Raw genomic sequence first — 17,569 nt, forward strand, 5'->3', positions numbered from 1 at the left:
AAAAGTTTATGCTTTATTTAATTTCCAAAGACAATAACCAAAGCAAACAGACAACCTTCAGAATGGGAAGAGCTATCTTCATATGCTGAATCGGACAAAAGCTTGATAAGTAGGATCTACAGAGAACTCAATTTAATCAGCAAAAAATGAGCCAACCATCCCTTATATTACTTGTCAAGAGAGATGAATAGAACCTTTGCTAAAGAGGATAGACAAATGACTAAAAAACATATGAAAAAATGTTTATCATCTCCAATTATCAGAGACATACAAATCAAAACCACCCAGAGACATCACCCAACCCCAGAGAAGGTGACCCACATTACAAAGTCTCAAAGCATCAGATGTTGGCACAAATGTGAAGAGAAGGGAACACTTTCACACTGCTGGTGGAACTGCGAACTAACACAACCTTTTTGTGAGGAAGTACGAAGAATTCTCAAAGAACTCAAATTAGATCTCCCATTTGATCTTGAAATCTACACAGAAGAAAAACAATCATTTTTTTTTTTTGAGGTTGCTTTCAAAAATATGGAACGCTTCACGAATTTCTGTGTCATCCTTGCGCAGGGGCCATGCTAATCTTCTCTCTATGGTTCCAATTTTAGTATATGTGCTGCCGAAGCAAGCACAGAAAAATAATAATTTATCATAAGGAAATTTGCACTAGACTGTTTATCTCAGCTCAATTTATAATTGCCAAATTGTGGAAACAACCTAAATGCCCACCAACCCAGGAACAGATTAAAATGCTGTGGTATACTTATACCATGGAATACTATTCAGCCACTAAAAAATATGGATACTTTACATCTTTCCTATTAACCTGGATTGGGGTGGAATGCATTCTTCTTAGTAAAGCATCACAAGAATGGAGAAGCAAGAATCCAGTGTATTCAATTCAAATAGGAAGACAATAGATGGGCTAATACAAGGTGGTGGGTAGGGGAATGAGGGCATGGGGAAAGGACAGGAGAGAGGGGTATTGGGGTCATGGTGTACGCTACACCTCTTGGGGGCAGGACACAATTATAAGAGGGAATTTACCTAACAAATGCAATCAGTGTAACCTAATTCTTTGTACCTTCAATGAATCACAAATAATAATAAAAAGGGAACAAAATGCATTTTGGAACACAAAACAACATGGATGAAACTAAATAAAATTATGGTTCGTGAAAAAGCTATTTTTAATATACCATAAAGTGTATGATTCCTATATGTGATACTTATAGAAAATAATCTGTAGAGAAAATATAAATTAGCATTTACTGGGATCAGGTGTTTATAGGAGGAGATTGCTATGCCTTACAAAATTTCCTTGGGGTGATACAGATGTTTTAAAATGATAGTGCCATCTTCATAACTTCATAAACATACTAAATATATTTTACATTTTGGATACATAAATTTGGATACATAAACATACATAAACATTCCAAAGTTTTAAATTTTGGATACATAAATTTTGTGCTATGTAAATTATATCTACTATCAAATCTATGAAAATCATAACAGTATAAAAATAAACTTTGGAATAAAAGAAAAGAAATAAATTAAGAAATTTTAGTAATTGAGTTAAAATATTTTCATATATTTCCAAGTTCATTACTCCTTTTAACTGTGGATTCTCTCTTAATTGTAAACATGCATCTTGTTTATACTTCTCTGTGTATCTTAAGTTATTTTTATATAGAAAATTTTTGTACTAGTTAGTTACCCATTAAGTTTATTGGTTGCCATGCCACTATGAACTAAATACATGGTGGGAAATGAAAGCAAGTTGCTGATTGATTAAGTAATTTATTATTTTCTAATTTCCAAATAGTAGGGGATTCACAGCATTCCCATTCAATAAAATTTATAATTTTAAAATATAAAAATATTAAATTGTTTTCAAAATTGATCTACTAAAAATATACTAATGAATTAATCTCATTTACTGATGACAAGAGAAACTGTAAAGAAATACCATCTAATAAAAAGTCACTCTACTCACATGGGGTCATTTATGACCGTCTTCAGAGCATTGAGCAAATCAACACTGGACATCGTTGTGAAGTCCAAGGTGACAGCTGCTCCCTTGGCCCTCATGTGAGCCATATTGTCAGGTTGATCCGCCAACAAAGGCATGCCCACCATGGGGACCCCGTGGTAGATGGCCTCGTATATGCTGTTGGCTCCACCATGAGTTACAAAAGCCTTGGTTTTGGGGTGACCTACAGTTGGGTGAATATCAGTGAAATTATTCATTACAAGTCTCAGGAATAAGATGAGAAAGGCACATTATAGGACAGTGAAGGGGGAATGTTCTTTAGACAGCAGACTAGACTCCAACAAACCTGCACTAGAAATGCTCTCAGATTCAGAGGCAGAAGGACCTACTTGTGCTGGAGAGAGAAGTGAAGTGTGCATGGAGGAAATGCTGTGTGACTTGAGAACAGAAGACAGATACAAGATCACCAGGGTACAAAGAAAAAGCACATTTTGGATAAAAGAAATAAATGTACAAAGAAAAAGAAAATACAGGGTCAGGCATATAAGCACCTGTTCTCTCAGGGAAATAGTGCAGTCACTGCGTCGGACATACAAGGTGTCCAGGCAGCAGGGAGTGTGACAGGAGCAGGGCTGAGGTCACAGCAAGGACAGGCCATACTCATCTGTGAAGGTGACATCGTTTTATGATAGGGACTGGGGATTCCTTCCCACAGACAATGCAGAGTCGCTGGAAACAGAAGAGAACCTGTGATGCTCAGTGTCATGTGAAATGACTCTCAAGAGGGAGAAGGTCAAGGTAAAGTTGCTCCAATAGAGGTAGGAGACAGAGACATCCAGGGAACTGAAATAGACACTTTGTTTCTATAATAAAGAATATGAGTTGTGTGCAGCAAAATACCAACTGTTATAGGTTATTCTCCCCATCCCCCCACCCGCCCCGGGACTAGAACATGTATATAAAGCAGCTGGCTTTCATTCTTGAGTTTTTATAAATAAATACTTTTTATGTTAAGCTATTGACCTACTATCACCCTAATTGGCTGTGACTCATGTATTCGGTATTTTTCCCCCAGAATCTTACCAAGAAGGTTATTCTGGGGCAGCCATTTGTACAGTTGAGTATTGGGTCCCAAGGTATCTGGTTTGTTGCCATCAAATACCTCATTTGATGGAGAAAATACCTCATTCCATGAGTAGAAATCCACAGTTAAGGCAAGTTGACTCTCTAAAGGGATTGTCAGTGTTCTAGCTAAATCCTTCTTATAAACTATGGAGAAGGGAGCACAAGGCTGGTAAGTCATGAGAACAACTCAAACTCTATGTAAATCGAATAACAGGATTTATGGGTTACTGTCAAGACCAATGTGGTATCTAAGGAATTCTGAGTAACTTACACAAATTATTCCTACACTGGTAAATTCAGACATTTAAGAATTTATTTGCTAGGCAATAAAATTCTAGTGCAAAAATTGTACACCAGTAATGATCTACATGTGTTTGATTTATGTTACACTAGCTACACTCTTTTAAAGCTAATATTAATCTGTTTTTATGAATTTGTTCTTCAAAATGTCTTTATTGTCAATTATTTTGGACATATAATAGTTGTACATATGTACAGGCTACTTGTGATATTTTCATACAGGAATACACTGTGTAATAATCAAGTCATAGTAAATGTAGTACGTGAAGTCTGGCAATTAAGTTTGTGAACTTATCCTAGCAAACGTGCTACCTGCCCCATTGCTGAATATCACCACCGTCACCTTCTAAGAACTCCCCTTAGGAAGCTGTGCACTGACACCAGCATCCAGTCCACCCTTCTCAGCAATTTCTGAACGTTTTTTCTGGAATGGCCGTATGAGGTGTTGTCACATTACCTTTGATGTCCTGAATGTCATCCAATGTCTTCCTTTCAATATTTCCTTTATCTTCCAGTAAAGAAAAAACTAATGGTGGCCATATCAGGTTAGTAGGGAGGGTGTTCCAGTACAGTTATTTATTTATGGGCTAAAATGTCCCTCAGAGGCAGTGCCATGTGAGCTGGTGCTTTGTCACCATGCAAAGGCCATGATTTGTTGACTGAGATTTTCCAGACGTTTTTTTCCATCAATGTTTTCTTGGTCTGCTATGCATCTCACTGTCAGCTAATGATTTGTTGGACAATTTGACACATTTTTGCAATGTTTTCATCACTTCTGGTCAGTACTGTTACCTTGACCTCTCCTCATTAGTGGTGCTCTCTTTTCCCTCAGAAACACTTGAATCCATTTGTAGACTGCCCCTCTCTTCGTGGCATTATCCCTATAAACTTGGACTAACATGTCCCTGATTTCACCTCCACTCTCGCCAAGTTTTACAAGAAATTTACAAATGTCTCTTTGTTGCTCTAATTCAACCTCCCAACTGCTCACAAAAACCGGCAGCAATAATAATGAGCCATGCTTACCAAGACTCCGTCGCAAGTCGTCACAAACACAATTGTGAGACTCTGCTGTCCCAGGTCAGGAAGCCTTACTGAGTTGTGTGTACAGTGTGGCTAATGTAGGTGGTCAGGGGCAGGTTTGTGAACTTAATTTTCTGACCCCCCTACCTCACCTCAAGCTTTTGAGTGCCGCGGACCGCCAGTCGAATGAGTCTCAGTCCGAGGGCTTTTAGGGCAAGAACGGCTCAGGTTGATTGAAAGGGCGACGCAGGAAAATGACAAACTGCTACACACCAAGGATGATGAAGAAAGCAGTTGTACTTTACTGAATTTTAGGCATGGTATTTATACATTTTTGACAATGAGTTACAGACTACAAAAGATATTTTTATGACCTGCTGATGCTTACAAAGTTTTTATCAAGTTTTGTAGATGTGAGTAGTCAACTGTCTTTTCTTAGACAATGTTTCTGCCCGTAAGGGGGAACAAAGGACTGCTGCTTATCAGCAGTTACTCTTTTACTTCTCTTTATCTATGTTTAAACCTTCTTTCTTTGTAAAACTGCTTTGTTCACATTTTGTATTTTTATATTTTTATATTTGATTATGATTTTTATGTTGTTAGTGAATTGATAGTGAATTATGTATATGTTTTAAGTGTATAGTGACAAAATTATAGAGAAAGCAATTTCATAGAAAACTTATTTCAAAGAAACAGTTTCAAAGGGACATAAGGTAGAGATAAGAGACCGGAGGGAGCGGGTATCTGGTAGGAACATCTTAACTTATCATCCCTGCATTCTCTTGATACATTGTTTCAATTAACTGACCTTTATGGTGGGAACGTGTTCCCTTGGAGACTTTTTAGTCTCCATTGTATAGATGAAGTCATGGATTAGTAAGTCATTATGTTTATTCTTAGTTTCTGAGGACATTCAAGCAACAATTAACCATTCAACTCAACAAACAAGTTTCAAACAGGTTTCAGGGTAAAGGTTACTCAGGCCTTTATGCCGCACCTCATGACTTCCTACGTTCACTAAAAGGCATGCTAGGCAACTTATGCGCTGCTGTCGCAAACCAGGGGGACTGGGGGCAACGCTCCGAGGAGCACCCACCGCCTTACCACAGTTTTTACAACGCGGACAGAGCCATCCCGCCACGGCTTGATGCCGGGGGTGCGGCATTTCCCCCTTTTTTGTTAATGAAACGTAGTTCAAAGAGGTCTTGGCGAACAGCCTTTAAGGAGGAAAAGACACAACGAAGGAGACAGGGTAACAGTAAAACAACAAAGAATATCAGGCAACCAATAATGACAATAAACACAATGTACTGAATCCAAGACACAGGATTTAAAGATTTAAGATTGTCAGAGAGGGATTGAGTCAGTGAATCAAGAGAAGTGCTAGGTAAATGAGCTTCACTGATGGCAGTGATATCCTTTTGGAGAGTATGTAAATCATGTGTAATATCATTGTCCTTCCAGACACCCTGTAGATGAGCTTTAGTTTTGTCCCAGGAAGTGGACATATTATAAGGTAAAGGAGTGACACAAATAGCAGGAAAGGCAGAATGACATCTGGTTTGAAGTTTATGTTGTATAAACTTGATATCTTGTCCTAAGGCTAAAACTACTTCTTCTAGGATGTTGAGTTTTGCTTCAAGTTTATTATCTATACTGGCTTGAGTCATTAAAGCTAAAGTGATGTTGCTGCTGAGAGAATTCACAAAGTGAGCTGTGTGAACTTCTTGAACTAAAGCAGTGGTGGCTACAGCAAAAGTTGTAACTATAGAAATTAAAGCTAGAATACCAAGGATCAAAGCAGCCACAAACCTTTTAGGGCGGATTAACTGATTAACAGTATGTAAAACTTGTAAAGCAGAATTATCATACCAAGGATCATCTTGTAAATCAACAGGCAGTAATACATAAGAGGGTCTTTTAACAATTAAAACAGAATTAAATAAACGTTCATTAAACAAGTCAGTAGAAGTAAGACAATTTGTAACTTTACAAGCAGTACAAGAAATATGATAAGAATTCTTAGATTGAGTGATAGTTAGATACTTATTTGGAGCTAAAAGTAGAGCATATGGATATCCAACACAAGTTCTTATAGATATTGGATTAGGTTTTGGCATATTAGGTTTCTTCTCTAAAATCAAGTTGGATGCAGCAACAAGTCTGAATAAATCATAATGTATTTGAGTGTTATTATTGTTTTGAGCCACCCATATGGGCTCAACTAAACCAGGTGAGAACCACCTCCGTACTGGTTGAGGGCTACCAGACCATTGATATTGATGAAATTTATCTAATTGTTTTGATAAATACTTATTATGATCATAACAAGAAGTAAGAGAATAATCCCAGATGACTGTGTTAGAATTAATGGGAGAATGTTTGTTAGCAGTGTCTGGGAATCCGCAAGAAAGCCAAGTAGGGGTTTTTGTTAAAGAGGATTCCCAGAATTGATTTTTATTTCTATATTTTTGTTTACAATTAGGGAGAGGTAACTGGTTAACAGCTAAGCAAGTTTCATTATAATTAGGACTTCCAATAGTTTGTATTTCATATTCCCACATATAACGTCTATTGGCATCATGGGGATCAGGAGCATCAGATAAAAAGACTCTGTAACTTGTAGGTAAACAAAAAGGAGGTGTGTTGCCTCTTAAAGTAAAGCAAATAGGTAAGGAGTCGGCTTTGCCAGTGAAATTAATCAAAGCCGCAGCATGATGTCTGGATTCTGAGTCAGTTAAACCTCCTAAGCGGATAGAATCATTAGAAAGAATTTTTATGGGGTCTGGATCTAGCCAGCCCACAGGGTGTAGCAGTGGAGGATTAGGAACATAAGACCAATAAGCTGCAGTTTCTACCTTAGGAGTAGAAATTAACGATAAAAAGGCAACAAAGTACATTGTTGGAGTCAGAGGGTTGTTTTGAGATATGAGAAGTTGTTTAGCTTGTTTCACCAAGGTGCGGATCTGTGTCCACGTGATCTTGGAGGGTCTCGGTGAAACTTTCACAGTTGTCTTCATCTGTGTAGATAGGATCTTCATCCGCCGCAGGCGTTGTCTTCTGCGCCGGGGTCTCCGGAGGAGCCGGTTTGATGAGCCGGTCTGGAATCCAGATGGGAGAGTCGGCATCCTGTGGAAATATGCAAGCATAGCCTCGTCCGGAGGTTAACAATACATCAGGGCCTTTCCACTGGCCCGACAATAAATCTTTCCAAAGAACTTTAGGAAGGGTGGCAGCCGATTGCGGCTGCCAATGAGAAAGAGCAGGAGTTAAATTGTTAGAGTTTACATTGAGATGATTTAAAACGAATAAAGCATGAGTTAATATATGATGAGGAGAAAAATATTTATGAGTCTTCTGTAGACGTTCAATTTGTAATTTTAATATTTGATTAGTTTTTTCAACAATTGCTTGACCCTGAGGATTATACGGGATCCCCGTAGAATGAGAAATTTTCCACTGTATACAAAATTGTTCAAATGCTCGAGAGGTATAAGCTGGAGCATTGTCTGTCTTTAATTGATGAGGAACACCTAGCTGCTGAAAGCAGTAAAATAGGTGCTGTACAACATCTTTGTAAGCCTCTCCAGATCGTGCAGAGGCACATATATAATGAGAAAAGGTATCAACAGTAACATGTACATATTGTAATTTTCCAAAACTAGACACATGTGTTACATCCATTTGCCATAACACATTGGGGCGTAAGCCCCGAGGGTTAACACCAAATTTTAAAGGATGATGGGTAATAGGACAGGATTTACACTTTAAGACTATTTGTCTTGCTTGTTCTCTAGTAATTTGAAACATTTTTTTTAATGCGTTAGCATTTTGATGGTGTAAGGCATGGCTTTCTTCAGCTTCAGCCACTGATGCCACCATAGTACGTGTTAACAAATCTGCAGTGGCATTTCCTTGGGCCAAAGGGCCAGGTAAATTAGTATGTCCTCTTATGTGACCAATATAAAATTGATTATTCCTTTGCTGAATTAAAGTTTGTAGTTTCTTTAATAGAGGTAGAATAGTTGAGGTTCCTGTTAAAAGAGCAGTTTCAAGAGCTGGAAAAAGAGAAGCAATATATTTTGAATCTGTGTACAAGTTAAACCTTTGTTTGAAATTATTAAAGGCCGAGATTAGAGCCCATAATTCTGTTTGTTGGGCAGAGGCTTGTGTGACCTCTTTAATAAGAGGAGACAGGCCTGGGCTAAAAACTACAGCTCGACCTGTAGAGGAGCCATCTGTGAACAAGGTTATTGCGTCAGACAGAGGCTGTTTGGAACACATAAGAGGAAATATAAGTGAAACTGTTTTTGTAAATTCAATTAAAGGATGTTTAGGATAATGGTATAAAATTTGACCTGCATAGCCTTGTAAGGCCAATACCCAATCATCATTATTTTGAAATAATTGTTCTACTTGAGTCTTATTATAAGCAGTTACAATTACATGAGGATCTTTACCAAATAATTCACGTGATCTTTTTCTTCCCTTATCAATTAATAAAGACACCAGGTAAGGGTAGTCAGCAACAATTTTTGTCTGAACATGTGGTAAGTGAAGCCATTCTAAAATACCTTCTTGCCATAGGCAAGCTGTAGGAGTATACTCAGTAGAAAAAATGAGTAGAGACCATGGACTTTGATAATTAATTTGTTTAACCCTAGCTTGAGTTAAAGCCTGTTCAACAACTTGTAAAGCCTGCAAGGCTTCTGGAGTTAAATGTCTAGGGGAACGGGGATTAGAGTCTCCCTGTAAGATAGTAAACAAAGGACTAAGGGTTCCCGTAGTAATCTTCAGAAAAGGTCGAATCCAATTTATTTCTCCCAGTAATTTTTGATAATCATTAAGAGTTTGTAATTTATCTCTCCTTATTTGCACCTTTTGAGGTGCAATATAGTCAGAGTGAATCCATTGTCCCAGATAACTTAATGGTTTATCTCTCTGAATTTTCTCTGGGGCAATGACTAAGCCAAATTTAGTTAATTGTTCTATAGCCTTTTCTAGCATTAGCTGTACTTTTGGCAGCTCAGGATGAGCTAGCAAGATATCATCCATATAATGAATTATGTAAGCACTAGGAAATTGTTTTCTCAGTGCTGCTAATGCAGCCGCCACAAATTTTTGGCATAAGGTAGGGCTGTTTTTCATGCCCTGTGGTAAAGTTTTCCATTGATATCTTCTAAATGGTTCCTGTAAGTTTAGAGAAGGAACACTGAAAGCAAAACGAGGACAATCCTCAGGATGTAAATTAATAGTAAAAAAGCAGTCTTGTAGATCTATAATTATAAGTGACCATTGTTCTGGTACTGCTACAGGAGACGGCAGCCCAGGTTGAAGGGAGCCCATGTCTTCCATAATGGTATTTACTGCTCTTAAATCTTGTAAAAGTCTCCATTTGCCAGATTTTTTCTTAATGACAAACACAGGAGTGTTCCACGGGCTAGTGGATTCCTCTAAATGACCCTTATCTAATTGCTCTTGTACTAAAATTTGTAATGCCTGTAACTTTTCTGTTGTTAGGGGCCACTGACTAACCCACACAGGAACATCTGTTAACCATTTTATCTTACAGGCATAGTTTTCTGCAGTGGCCCCTATGAAAAACACTGATCGTTCAGCTGATCTCCTGTAACTAGTTTCATATCTAGAACATGTAAAAGATCTCGTCCCCACAAAGTATAGGGTAGAGAGGGTAACACATAAGGTTGAAAGTAAATTTTCTTGTCCTTATATTCACATAACAAATGAGATGTACTACGCATGACACCAGAAACAGAACCGAGACCAACTAAAGAAGACCCAGTTCGATGAACCGGCCAGGATCTCGGCCAGTCGGAGGCAGCAATGCAGGTTACGTCAGCGCCTGTGTCCATTAGGCCCTTAATGGGCCTGCCTTCTATTTTCATTTTTAACATTGGTCTATCATATAAGTCATGTATAAGAGCCACACAATCCTGATCAGTAAATCCAAACTGTCCCTCTCCCCTGGCATCATGTAAGTGATAAGTGGGGAGTGGTATATATGGCAACAATAGTAACTGAGCAATTCTTTGTCCCTTATGAATTTGTGTAGTTTCTACTAGAGACTTTACCATGACTTTAATTGTATTTTCAGTATTAGAATCGATTACTCCTGGAACAACTTCAAAATGTTTGGTGTAATTGGAACTTCGTCCCAATATAACACCAACAGTACCTGGTAATAACTTTCCTTTTATTCCTGTGGGAACTAATACAACACCATCATGTTTGGATATGATTACATCTTTAGAACTGGCAAGGTCTAAGCCTGCGCTGCCAGGAGTCCCACGTGGGAGATCATGAATTGTCCATTCAGGTGGTATACAATTAATAGTAGATGTGGGTTCTAACTTAGGCCGTACTGCGGTAGAGGCAGGAGTCTCTCCCTTGGAGTCGGGGCTGGGAGAACGCCCCTTATCTAGTTTTTTGTCTGATTGGTATCAATAAAGTTAGCACCCTTGTCTGACAAGGGGGTTCCATCTTTATGAAATTTAGATTTACATTCATTTCTCCAGTGCCTGCCCTTCTTACAACGAGGGCATGGTCCCGGGGGTAGTCCACGGGACTTACTATTATTATTATTAGCACCGGTGGATTTCTTACAATCCTTCTGTATATGACCTGGCTTCCCACAATTATAACAAGTGGGTAAATCATGTGGGGGGTTACACCCAAAACATGTATTACTGGGGTCTCTATCAAAAGCACCTTTAACATATGAACTAAATTTTTGACCCCGCATAGCTGCAGCAAACGCCATTCCCTGGACAATTGCTGGTGAGGCATCCATGCATGCTTTAATATAATCTTGTAAAGTACCTGTTTTCCTGAGTGGACGTATTAAGTCCTGACACAGCGTATTTGCATTTTCCCAAGCCAATTGCTTGAGTAATAATTCTGTTCCCTCTGATGGTGGAAGCATTCTATTAATAGCTTCTTCCAGGCGAGAAATAAAGGCAGGATAGGATTCTTCCATATCCTGTTTTATGCCTGCTAAAGTTGTGCCCTTGGTTCCCGGAGGAGGTATTTTTCGCCAAGCGGAGACTGCGTTATGGCTAACTATTTCCAAAATTTGTCGGGGTAGTTTAATTTGATTTTCAAAAGAGGCAAATTCGTCTGTTCCTAGAAGCATGGATAGTGTGGGCTGTGCTTTTCTTCCCACATGCTGATTAATACTTTCTCTACATCTATCTTCATATTCTGTTCTCCATAAGATATAATCACCTGGGGAAAGCGTGGCTTTGGCCGTTTGTTGCCAATCATACGGGGTAAGCCATTGACTGCTAATTGATTCCACAATTTGTAAAGTATAAGGTGCAGAAGCTCCCGATGTACGGACAGCCTGTTGCAGTTCTTTAAGCGTCTTTAACGACAGAGGTTCCCAGGTGGGTGGTGCCCTTTCCTCAGTGGGAAAGCGCACCGGGAAAGCAAATGTAAAATCTCCCTGCTGACGGGCTTCTCGCACCGCCGCCTGAAACCCCGCGGGCGGTGGAGGGAGACAAGGAGGCACACGGGGAAGCGGGGCTCGTGAGGATGTCTTAGATGCGACCTTTGGGACGCGAACTGCCGGATAAGCTCGGCGGGGGTGAATAGAATCATCCATTCCGTCCCTCTCATCTGATTTAGTAAGTTCATCGATCACATCCCACTCGTCACTGTCTGAGGAATTATCAACCGGTGGGAGTGGCGGTAAAATGTCTTTGAGCGTTGGAGCTGAGGGGACAACGCTCTCAGTGTTTGGTACCGGTTCAGGATCTTTAAGAACCTCGGGGGGAACCTCATCACAAATAGGTGGCACCTTAGTTTCAGGATCACCAGCCTCCGAGTCAGTTTCTCTTATAAATGCTTCTAAAAAGGTATTGTCAGCCAAAAGTTCTCTAACTTGTAACCATAAAGGAAAAGCCTGAGGGGGCAAGACCTTCTCCCCATGTTCTTGCATGTATTTCCGCATCTCGCGTCCCACTCTCTTCCAATCGGAGAGAGAGAGAGAACCTTCCTCCAGAAACCAAGGACTTACCAACTTTATGAAATGTATAAGCTCCTCTAACCGTTTGAGAGACACATGAAAACCATTTTTTTCTAATAAACGCTGTATCATGACACTGAGCATGTGTTCTTCCTTACCCAATGTATGCCCCATGTTGTCCTGCGGATTACTCACACTTAACCGGTCAGCCTTTACCGGCGGGACTGCAGCTCCCTGGTGAGAGTCGCCTTCAATCTGAAAAAGAGAGGAAAGAAAGAAAAAGAAAGATCACCTGTCCTTCAGGTCCCTGTTCGAGGCGCCAGCTGCCGCGGACCGCCAGTCGAATGAGTCTCAGTCCGAGGGCTTTTAGGGCAAGAACGGCTCAGGTTGATTGAAAGGGCGACGCAGGAAAATGACAAACTGCTACACACCAAGGATGATGAAGAAAGCAGTTGTACTTTACTGAATTTTAGGCATGGTATTTATACATTTTTGACAATGAGTTACAGACTACAAAAGATATTTTTATGACCTGCTGATGCTTACAAAGTTTTTATCAAGTTTTGTAGATGTGAGTAGTCAACTGTCTTTTCTTAGACAATGTTTCTGCCCGTAAGGGGGAACAAAGGACTGCTGCTTATCAGCAGTTACTCTTTTACTTCTCTTTATCTATGTTTAAACCTTCTTTCTTTGTAAAACTGCTTTGTTCACATTTTGTATTTTTATATTTTTATATTTGATTATGATTTTTATGTTGTTAGTGAATTGATAGTGAATTATGTATATGTTTTAAGTGTATAGTGACAAAATTATAGAGAAAGCAATTTCATAGAAAACTTATTTCAAAGAAACAGTTTCAAAGGGACATAAGGTAGAGATAAGAGACCGGAGGGAGCGGGTATCTGGTAGGAACATCTTAACTTATCATCCCTGCATTCTCTTGATACATTGTTTCAATTAACTGACCTTTATGGTGGGAACGTGTTCCCTTGGAGACTTTTTAGTCTCCATTGTATAGATGAAGTCATGGATTAGTAAGTCATTATGTTTATTCTTAGTTTCTGAGGACATTCAAGCAACAATTAACCATTCAACTCAACAAACAAGTTTCAAACAGGTTTCAGGGTAAAGGTTACTCAGGCCTTTATGCCGCACCTCATGACTTCCTACGTTCACTAAAAGGCATGCTAGGCAACTTATGCGCTGCTGTCGCAAACCAGGGGGACTGGGGGCAACGCTCCGAGGAGCACCCACCGCCTTACCACAGTTTTTACAACGCGGACAGAGCCATCCCGCCACGGCTTGATGCCGGGGGTGCGGCATTTGAGTGAAATGAGTAGTAGTTTGTTAGTATCTGCCTGTTATATAAGTAACTTCATTAGTGTTTCCCTTTACTGATTTGCAAAATATCCACATCCATAAAATCAGGTGCTTGTGAGAAAGGTGTTGACGCTGCATTGGAGTTTCCATCACACTGTTAGACACACATCACTGAACACTTCTCCATGTGAGAGTCAAACTGGCAACATTTGACCGTAATTCAGAGGGTTATCACTGAAGCCAGTTATGGAAATTCTTTTATTGTAGAAAAATAGAAAAATAGAGCCAGTGGGCAGTTTATGAATAACTAGACACCTGTTGAAAATGTCTAAAATTGTATTTGCTAAACTTTGCTTGACTGATTGTTACCACTAACTGACAGACTGCAGCAGTGATTAGTACCATCTCCTATAACACGCCCAGTGCCAAAATAAGGCCTTTGTAGAATTCCCAGGTATTCCTATTAGACTTGAGGAAAATTAACTTCCACTTGGTATTTGGATGTTAATGTCCACTTTTTTTGCCATAAAAGTAACACAAATTGTTAGAAGTCCTTGGCTGATAGAAAACTAAGAAAACAGATTCATGGGCACACATAGACCACAAGTGTATTCTGTACGTGAGAAACTAAGTTCCTACTACATTCTATGGGGCATCTGAACCCCCTCCCATTCCTGGCTCCTTCTGATCAGCTCCCTCCTTTATTCCCTTCTCCTCCCTCAGTCAGGAGAGGTGTCAGCTTGAAGGTGACATTAGATGCCCAGGTCCTGCCTCAGGGTAGGACACCATCTTCATGATTTTCATTACATGCTGCCAGAGGCAGGCAAATTTTTGTCTTTCTCCAAGTCTCCCTGGTGAGATGGGTACCTGGAGGGTGAACGGTCAGCCAGGCCATCTTTCTCTGAGCAGATCCCTGACCAGCACACCAAATAGTTCTGTTTCACGTGTGTAGGAGGCAGAAAAAGGTCAATCACATGGGAGCTTAGACTGCAAGGCACCTCAGACTTCTCTCAAGGGCTGCTTCCCACCACTGTGCTACACAGATATGCACTAAATTTCCCTCCTCCTGATAAGATCTCAGGGTGCACAGTGCTCTCAGGAGGTCTGTTAGCTATCAGGCAGTTAACCTTTCAGACAGACTCATTCAGTAACTATCCACCAGGGGGTACATTGTCTAACCTTTTGTGGGAGCTGGGCCAGGGCTACAGCAATCACACTGGCCCTTTCTTCTGTCAAGTTGCTGGTGATTGACCCCAGAGAAAACACCACAACACCATTTTCTCCAGAGCTCTGGACAAAGAATTCCATCTCCTGTGAAGAAAGAATGTGTCTATCACAAACATGTAGGTGTATCAGGACAAGGAGCATGGTTGGAAGGATGGTTACAAACACCTAGAAGAGAAAACCATGTGCTATCAGGAATTATCAGAGTAAGGGCTGATGTTTAACTGACTTAATCACAAAGTTTTTTGGAAAGTCAAGTGTTACATGATCAGCAGCTTTGATGCAGATATTTGTGGAAATGTGTGTTATGTGTGTGCATGTGTGAGAGGAGGAAATAAAGTGGAGCTACTGCCATGTAGTCGGGAGAGGCAGCAGTAGAAAGTATCATGCCCAGATTCTTCATATATATCATTGGATTTACTGATACAGTTAAATCCCTTGGCTTCAATTCTATAAAATTGTAGTTCTATTAAGTCTCTTTTGTTCATTTCAGGCATTTTTATGCAGAATTACTTTTTTTTATAGTTGGGAATTCACCGATTGTACAAGGAACCAGGTTACATTGATTATATTTGTTAGGTAAAGTCCCTCTAATAATTGTGTCCCATCCCCAAAAGGTGTGCCACACAGCATGACGCCCCACCTCATCCTCCTTTTCTCTCTCTGCTCTCCCCTTCCCTCACCCCCACCATGTACTGGTCCATCAACTGTCCTCATATGAGAAATGAATACATGAGATTCATGTTCCTCCATTCTTGTGATGCTTTACTAAGAATAATGTGTTCCACTTCCATCCAGGTTAACACAAATGATGTAAGTCTTCATCTTTTTTTAGTGGCTGTGTAATATTCCATGGTATACATATACCACAATTTCTTAATCCATTCCTGGGTTGGTGGGCATTTAGGCTGTTTCCACATTTTGGTGATTGTAAATTGAGTTGCAATAAACAGTCTAGTGCAAGGACCCTTATAGTAAAAGGATTTTTTTCCTTCTGGGTATTTATTTGGAGCCCTTCCCTATGAATCATGAGGAAATCTTCCTGAGGGTTGGGATGATGTTATATCTATGGTTCTTCAGTTCCATAATCTTTTACATGTCACTTAAAGTTTGTCAGAGTTTCCCATTTTCCCCCCTAAAGACACACACACAGACACAGAGACACACACACACTCGCTTAAAAGCAGAATGTTAATACACACTGATATCCAGGATGATGGTATTGTGGTTTGGAGCTTTAGTGCAATGGCCCAAGTGTCCCATTTGTAATGAAGAATCACGTGGCGCATAGTAACAGAGTTGAACCATCGCATTTCTTTGGAAATTGTTTGGGTACGAGGCATTTGTATCATGATGTTACACTGTTAAATTGATGTGCTACTTACAACTGGCCAGGATGGACTATTGTCACTCCTCACTGTGTTCTACACAGAGCACCTGTCCTCTGTGGACAGCCAGGCCTTCCTGCCATGGACCTGTCTCTGTCCCGAGCTGTCTATGCCACTGTCTAGATGTCCTGGTGCACATGTGCTTGGAGTTGATTGAGAATTTTATGACTTTTGCTTGACAGTGTGAACCAGTTGTTTAAATACATTCTGTACAGAAATAATTCCAAATTGCTCAGTGGATTCTCGGCACAGAAAAACAAACAACAGCAACCAAAAACCCCCAAAATAAGCCAAGAAGATGAAAAAAAAATCCCCAAAGAAATGTAGACCCAAATATTTCCTGGATATTATGTCAAAATCATATACTCATTTTTGATGCTGTTCCTTTCATATTAAATTCATATATTGTGTTTTCTTCTTTGTGAAGTAATGATCAATTCTTGCAGCCTAACAATGAACTTTCATATATAAACCCTTGGTGCAAATCTTCTTGGTATAACTGTTGTTTTCCCCAAATATTCCTAATTTTCAAACCATAGTTTTAACCAAAGGACATCAGTCTTAGTAGGAGAGTTGCTGTATTACTATTCCACATAACACATGGGGCACTCAGGTATCTGTGCAAACCAGGTACCTGAAGCCACATTTGCCCCCCAAACCTTCATCCATTGAGTACAGAAGAAATGCAAGCTGTCTTTACAGATCCATTACTGATCTCATTCTGTGATCTATTAATGAAAATAACACAAGATCAATGTCAAAAACTTTTTAACAGTATGAAAATGTGAAAAAAGATAGTTTCACTCACACTGTCTGTCAGAGATATTCCCAACTTCATGTTTGTGTGCCTTCATTATGCTTTGAATTCTGTTCATGTAACTCAAGGCGCTTATGAGACAAAAATACATCAAAACCTCTGTAAGTGACCACCCAAGGAACAGATAGAAACTGTCAGCATACGGACTTGGTCACCATAAGCAGTGAGGGCTACTGTGCTGACATGAATATGTGGTGCATGTCCAGTCTATGAAAATCAGGTCAATTTAAGAAGGTGGTCAGTGCAGGGAGGTGGTCAGCTAGGGAGGTTCTTCTGTTTAGAAAAAATTTGTCATATTTAATGTACCCTTTTGTCTTGGGAAAAACTGTGATCTTGTTCTTTTTATCATTTTTGCCCCTGAGTTTCAAACTAAACTTGCATTAGGGCTA

At 39.7% G+C, this 17,569-nt stretch overlaps 1 non-coding gene and 1 pseudogene across 1 annotated transcript; both read right to left on the reverse strand.

Annotated features, from left to right (window-relative positions):
- The window catches only part of LOC128591040 (UDP-glucuronosyltransferase 2B4-like), a 33,429-nt pseudogene that overhangs the window by 4,023 nt on the left and 11,837 nt on the right, over nt 1–17,569 (reverse strand).
- Nucleotides 526–632, reverse strand: LOC128592112 (U6 spliceosomal RNA). Its single transcript, XR_008381769.1, has one exon. It is a non-coding gene; the product is annotated as a U6 spliceosomal RNA (small nuclear RNA).

The sequence above is a fragment of the Nycticebus coucang genome, chromosome 1, assembly GCF_027406575.1.
Source record: "Nycticebus coucang isolate mNycCou1 chromosome 1, mNycCou1.pri, whole genome shotgun sequence".
NCBI classification, from domain to species: Eukaryota; Metazoa; Chordata; class Mammalia; order Primates; family Lorisidae; genus Nycticebus; species Nycticebus coucang.